The sequence below is a fragment of the Cibotium barometz genome, chromosome 34, assembly GCF_041138505.1.
Source record: "Cibotium barometz isolate CiBa-2024 chromosome 34, ASM4113850v1, whole genome shotgun sequence".
Classification (NCBI taxonomy): domain Eukaryota; kingdom Viridiplantae; phylum Streptophyta; class Polypodiopsida; order Cyatheales; family Cibotiaceae; genus Cibotium; species Cibotium barometz.
In genome coordinates this window covers 8,830,204-8,837,502 of record NC_141079.1, presented here as the reverse complement: position 1 = coordinate 8,837,502, position 7,299 = coordinate 8,830,204, and positions in this window count along the sequence as shown.

Genomic DNA, 7,299 nt, shown 5'->3' with positions numbered 1-7,299 from the left:
AGGAAAAAGTGAGCCTCTAACCAAGCAAACTGATTCTAGAATATTCCAGATCAGTTTGGTCAATTTTTGACTGTTTTTAAGTCAGTTTAGCTTACTTTTTAGATCTAGTTGAAGCAGGAGAGATGAAAATATCTCATTATTTTTGAGTTTAAAACTCAACCACAAATGTGAAATAGGCGCCTCCTTCATGAGGGAAATTCCTCCACACTGAGGTGTCAAAAATGCATCATTTCTCTAAATATCTCTTCTTTTTTAACTAATATCCTTGTCCTTAGTCAACTCTTCATCTTATGTGAGTATTTACTCATTTTTGGGGGATTTTCTTTATTTCTTCAATTTATCTCCTCCCTACATTTGGATTAATCTAATTGGCCCCCTCATAACCCTAATCTAAATTTTTTTGAAAATCTGGACCCTTAGGATAAGGTCTTTTTTGAACAGAATATAATTGATTTCTAATGCACCTTCTGAAAATCTTTTTGAACTTGTGTTTCAAGGGAATTTTTTTTAATAGCTATCACTGAGGTGGGTCATCAATGTCTGCGTATCATTAGCTGAGCTAGATATCTCAACACTCCCCCTCGAGCTGAACTCCACAAACTACACTCCAAGTAAGTTCGTAATCCTGTGGAGCTTCCTTGTGCCCAATGCCTTTGGGAAGATGTCAACCACATGATCCTCTATGATGACATATACTAGATCTACATCACCTGTGCTAAAACCTTCTCTCTCCACAAAGTGATATTGCACCTCAATGTGCTTTGTCCTAGTATGGTATACTAGGTTACTGGCCAACTGTATGCTTCTCATGTTATCATAATAAATTACAACTTCCCTATCCATGGGCTCACTCATATCACCAAGTAGATCTGAAATCAAGCTACCTCACAAGCTGTCATAGCAGCACCCCTGTACTCTGCCTCTATAGTGATAAGGAACTGGTTGGCTACTTCTTATGGCTCCAACTCACAGTAGCACTCCCAAATGAGAGCATTAAACCACTAGGGTAGATCCCTTGTCTGTAACTCTACCAACCCAATCAGCATCTGTGTACCCATGTAGCTGTATCTTTATACTAGTCTCATAGAAAAGTCTATAATCAATTGTGGACTTTATGTACCTAGGAATCCGTCTAGCCACATCCAAGTTTGTCTTCCTAGGATCCTGCATAAACTGACTCACAAGTCAAATAGCATATAGCTCAAGTTTGGCCTAGTAATGATTATGTAGATCAAGCTACCCACTACACGTATGTACGTAGTGGGATCCTCCAAAAGCTCACCTGTAGTATCTGTGGAAAGCTTTGTGTTCTGCTCCAATGGCACTAAAATAGGCTTATAACATGTCATACCATACTTGGACAACATGTCCAAAGCCATACTTTCTTTGCACAATAACCAAATGCCATGAGGTGATCTCACCACATCTATGCCTAAGAAATACCATAACTCACCCAAATTCTTCATCTCAAACTTCTGCTTCAAAAGCCTCCTGACATCATGTATGTCATCATCACTATCACCAGTGATAATCAATTCATCCATATAGATGACTAATAGCATGATCCATCTATCTATCTTTTTTACATAAAGTAAAAAATCTACATTGAATATCTGAAATCCAATGGTAACAAGATACTCCTCGATCTTGTTTGACCATGCTCTAGATGCTTGTTTTAAGGCATACAAGGCTTTGCATAACCTGCATACAAAATATGGGTGCGCATCTCTCATAACCATGTGGCTGCATCATGTATAATTTCTTCTTGCAAATCACCATGCAAGAAGGCATTCTTTACATCCATTTGATGTAAAGGCCAACCCTTTACTGCAACCATAGCAATGACAACTCTCACGGTTGCCATTCTTGCAACTGGGTTGAATATATCTTCATAGTCAATGCCATAAGTCTGTGCATAGCCTTTGGCAACCAATCTTTCCTTATACCTACTCACTGAACCATCAGCGTTATGCTTGACTTTATACACCCACTTACATCCAATTGCCTTTTTTTCCTTAGGCAAAAGCACTAACTCACATGTTGCATTTGCAGCATCTCGTCATTCATGGCATCTTCCCATTTCTTATTTCCAAGTGCCTACTCAAAACAAGTGGGCTCCATTTCTTGTATTACTTTAACCATGTAAGTATAATGATGGGATGTATATCCATCATATCTCAACCTATCAGGGTACCTAAACCTCGTACTGCGTACACTTGGATCACTGTCATGTGTCCTCAAAACAGCCCTAGTCCTCTTACACCAGAAGTAACTAGAGACGAAATGCCAAGCTCCTTATTAAGGCTTTGCCCAGAGCTGCTAGAGTCACCATCCACATAGGAGTAACCTGATGACAAATCATGCACAAAAGGTTGATCTACCTTTTCCTTCCCTTTGCATGATACATGTGTACCTAAATCTGTCCTCAACCTACTTGACCATAGGCTAACATTGGATCCATTGCTAGAGGACTCCAGGTTCACTAAGCACACCTATGATTGCTACTATATATGTGGTGCAGCTATATACTAGCTACTCATCTCATCAAAGAAAACATCTCTGCTTACTCGCATCTCACAAGTGGTAGGGTTATAACATCTATAACCTTTCTTCTCCATAGCATAACCAATAAATATGCATTTCACTACCTTTGGATCCAACTTTTTTCTTGCTTCATCAAGAAAATGCACATATGCTTTACACCCAAACACTTTCAAGTGAGACACATCTGGTCTTATGCCTGTAAAATTATGTTCAGGCATCCTACCATGAACTGCAGTGAGTGTCTTATTCATAATGTACATAGCACTTGTTAAGATTTATGGCACCTCCTACAAGAAGCTGATTAGTCTAATGATAGATGATTAACTTAAACCTCCGGTGGATGATGCCTGAGCACTCGTAAGTAGGTGAAGCTTGAGATATGCATGTACTTCCATTGCTTGAAAATGACCCCTTTTATATAGGTAGAGAGTATATCTTTGCTTGTTTCATGCATGTGGGATAATCCACTTTTGCCATATGGCTTCATCCTCACCTACTCTCCTTGCCTCTACATGTGCTCTATGGCACCACACTTCTCAAATAGCAGTTGCTACTGCTTCTATCCAAAAATAATGTGGCATATTCTTTTCAGCCATCAAGGCACGTGCCAATTCTGCAATATGCCTGTTTTTTCTTTCTACAACACCATTCTGTTGTTGCAGAGTATACCTGCATGTAAAATGTCTCTTGATTCCCTACTTTCTTAGGAAATCACTGAACTTATTGGAGAAATATTCTCCCCCACCATCTGATCTCAGGCATTTTATTTGCATGCCTTTTTCCTTCTCAACCAAGGCTTTAAATCTCTGAAAGTGTGAAAAACACCTCAGTTTTCTCCTTCATCAAGTAAACCCATAGTTTCCTAGTGTGGTCATCAATGAATGTAACATAATGCCTACAACCTGCAATTGTGCACTCTAGGTCGGGTCCTCCCTATACATCTAAATGTATACAATCTAGTGGCCTTGCACTGACATGCTTTCCATATGGGAAAGCATGTTTGGCCTGCTTACGAAGCTAGCATGCTTCACATAATTTATGCATACCATTAACCTTAAACTTTAGCAAACCTATAACAACAATATTTCAGGCCTCCATAGACTTCAGTCGGTTGTATATTCACATGACCAATGCGCTTGTGCCATATGTCCATATATGCAATGACACGTGTTTCATGCACAAACGTGGCTACCTTTACCTCATGCATGTTCACATCCAAAGTAAACATCCTGCCATTTATGTTACCCTTTGCAACCAAGCGACACTAATTTTTGAAGTCTTCCACAAAACATCCTTGAGGATTAAACCTCACTTGCAAACCCTGCTCAACCATCTGTAAAAAAAAACAAGTTCTTTGTAATATTTAGAACATGAAGTATATCTGCCAAGTCCTTCATTTTGCCATCCTGCATAGACAATGGCACGTTATCAACAAGTGCAATCGGATGCACAGTGTCATCACCTTTTTCTATATAACCTAGTTTTTTCATTTTCTGCACGTCTCTAAACCACTCTGCATGATTGGTCATGTGGTTAGAGGTGCCATAATCCACATACCATATATCTTGAGATCCTAACACATCCCCTATTATGGAATTGAGAATGTGTTGCATCACAAATAACTGCTTACTTTTATCATCACCACCCTATTTACTAGAGGATGCATAGTTGCCTTACTGTAACTTTCCACTTTTAATGTCATTCTGCTTTTTGTAGTAGTCCTTTGCCATGTACCCTAGTTTGCCATAATAATAGCACTCTATGCTATTTGCACTCTGATTTCTCTGCCAACAACCTTGGCCTCTTTGGCTCCCCCTGTCTCTAGACTACCTCTTCCACCTATGTATGATAGTTGTTGTTGCGAATCATTGGACTGTTGTCCAAAATTTTCATTTCCTTGTCGGCCACCACCTCTTGAACTCAACCACAACCTCTACCTCTACCTCTACCTCTACCTCTACCTCTACCTCTACCTCTACCCAAATTGGAGTAAGGGGTCTGCTCTGACGTATTCTTGCTTTGTGAAGAAGAGTCCTCACCTAGAGACTTTTTTCTATGATCAGCATAGACACCAAGTCCCAAAAGTTGGGAATATTCTCTTTGACTATAATGGAGGTCTTGAATGGCTTGTACGCTTTACCAAGTCCATTCCAACAGACACTCACTAAATCATCATCCGCCACACCGATACATTGATAGACCCAAGGGATTCAGCAATGCCCTTGATCTTTAAAGCTTACTCTCATTAATAAACATGTTTTTCTTTTCCACTGTATGTAGATCTTGTTTTAACTGTAGTTTTCTTGCCTTTATATTAGTTTAGAATATGTGCACCAAGTTCTACCTTGCAACGCTGGAGTGTTGGCATCTTGTATGTGTCCTATCATTGTGTCTATGACACTGATCGAAGCCAATACCTGACTATCTTTACACCCTGATTTTAATCCTTGAATGCCTTTATATCTACTGGAGTGGCATTCTCTTTAGACCACTCTCAAGGCTGCTCATTGTCTCCTTGGACATAGTCCCAAAACCCTTTACCCACCATCAGGAAATTGGTCATTCTGAACTTCCACGCATGAAAGTTCTTCTTGTCCAACTTCTCACTGACAATCTAATTGAGTCCGTCAGACGTTTTCCTACAACAATCAGAAACCTACAAACAACAAATTTCTATATACAATCTATAACACAGTAGTATCTTCTATGACTACAGCAATACTTTAATACAACCTGTAGGTCACCAAATCTGACCATAGTACATGTACATACACCGAATATCAATAATACATATACAAACACTGTCCGCAGTCCCAAGATGCAATGTTGCACTACAATAACCACATTTCAACCAGAGACAATTCTCCACCATAACATTCCAAAACTGTCGGAAATACCTTGCAGTGATAGAACGGAGACCAAGACACGCTCGAAATGCAATTCTGGTCCACAAAATAGTAATAAAAAGTACTTCTACCACACATGCACCTCTAAGCCTGCAAAGACAGCTCCTCAATTGAAGATGTGTAGCTTTGAGCTACCGAGGGGTTTTGTACCTAAACCAAGAAGGGAAAGAGATGATCATGCTCTTACCCATGTATCGTTGGCTTCCTTGCTTGCTTGTTCTTGCCTCCTTAGCTCTCACACAAATTGGATCTCTGATACCATAAAGAGAATGCGGGGGAGAGGGAGAGCTTGAGTTCCTTACAAAGCAAACACACACACACACACACACACACACACACACACACACACACACACACACACAATTTTCTTCTATCTTTTTCTCTTCCCTACAACCATATAACAAAAACTATGAGTACATATAACTAAAAGATATGAGTACATACATAAAGGGAAAGATATGAGTACAACCATATCTTCTCTACAACCATATAACTAAAGGATATGAGTACAACCATATCTTCTCTACAACCATATAACTAAAGGATATGAGTACATACATAAAGGAAAAGTACTCTCCTACAACAACATACAAAATGGTCAGTTTATATAGTGTGAACCCGACTATATGAACTGGCGTTGTAGCTATGCCATAACTCTAGTACTCCAAAGTGGTTGTCACACAGTCTATCATCCACTGCAACATATCAACTATAATCTCACTAACCAAGCCAGTATCATAAGTACTGAAGCTATCACCCAAGCGGGTCATCAATGTCCCTTGTAGCACTAGTTGAGCTTGATATCTCAACACCTTCTCATATAAAAGGGGGCCATTTCAAGAAATGAATCATATCACTTTCACAAATCTCAAGTCTCTCTATGAGTACAAGTTTCAATATTGTAACCTAATTGTATTTAAGTTCATTAGCACTGCTCACTCATGAATGAGTACACTTAGGTATAACCCACCTTAGATTAGTCATGTTAATTGTGTTATCATTAGAGTAGGATTAGGATCTTATTTATCGTTAATGAGAGCTTGATCCATGATTCTCAACATGGTATCAAAGCTTAGGTCTAGCTCTCCTACCTTACATTAGGGCTTGGATCATTAGCAAGTGTTTAGGCTTGTCATTAGCTTGGTTTCTATTCTCATTCCTTCTTTTTTGCATTAATCCTTATTTCATTAACCTATTACTCAAGCACTTGTGGAGCATTCAGTTATAGTGGTTCCTTTTGTTAACATCCTTATGATAGAGGATTAGTTTGAGCATTTGAGCAAGAAAAAAACCTTGGGTTCTATAAGCTCACATAAGAGAAGAAAGTGTCAAGTAACAGCTCAACCATAGCTATGTAGAGATAGAAGGGCAAGAACTTAGGAGAAAGAGTAATGCATGCCTAAGAAGAAAATGCTACTTGTGTTGGAAATTATGGCACTAGATACATGACAACGGCGGCTTTGCCCTACGCTTACACACCATTCAGATGTGAGGCTACAATGGCAGAGATAACAGCATACTGAGTGACTTCATAGATTTGGAAATAAGAATCAAACATTCTGATAATGGGATCATTACCATAACGGATACAGGAGTTGGCGTGACTGGAACACAACGTCGTCATCATTTCCAACCCATAGTAGGCGACTTGAGCACCGTAGGTTATTGCAGCATGGTAGGCATCTCAGGCACCTCCAAAGCACAAGCCACAGCAAAACTAGGCAACCACATTACAAATTGATATACACTCGAGTAGTAGGCGACTTGAGCACCGTAGGTTATTGCAGCATGGTAGGCATCTCAGGCACCTCCAAAGCACAAGCCACCAGAGAGTAGTCCAAATAGCATC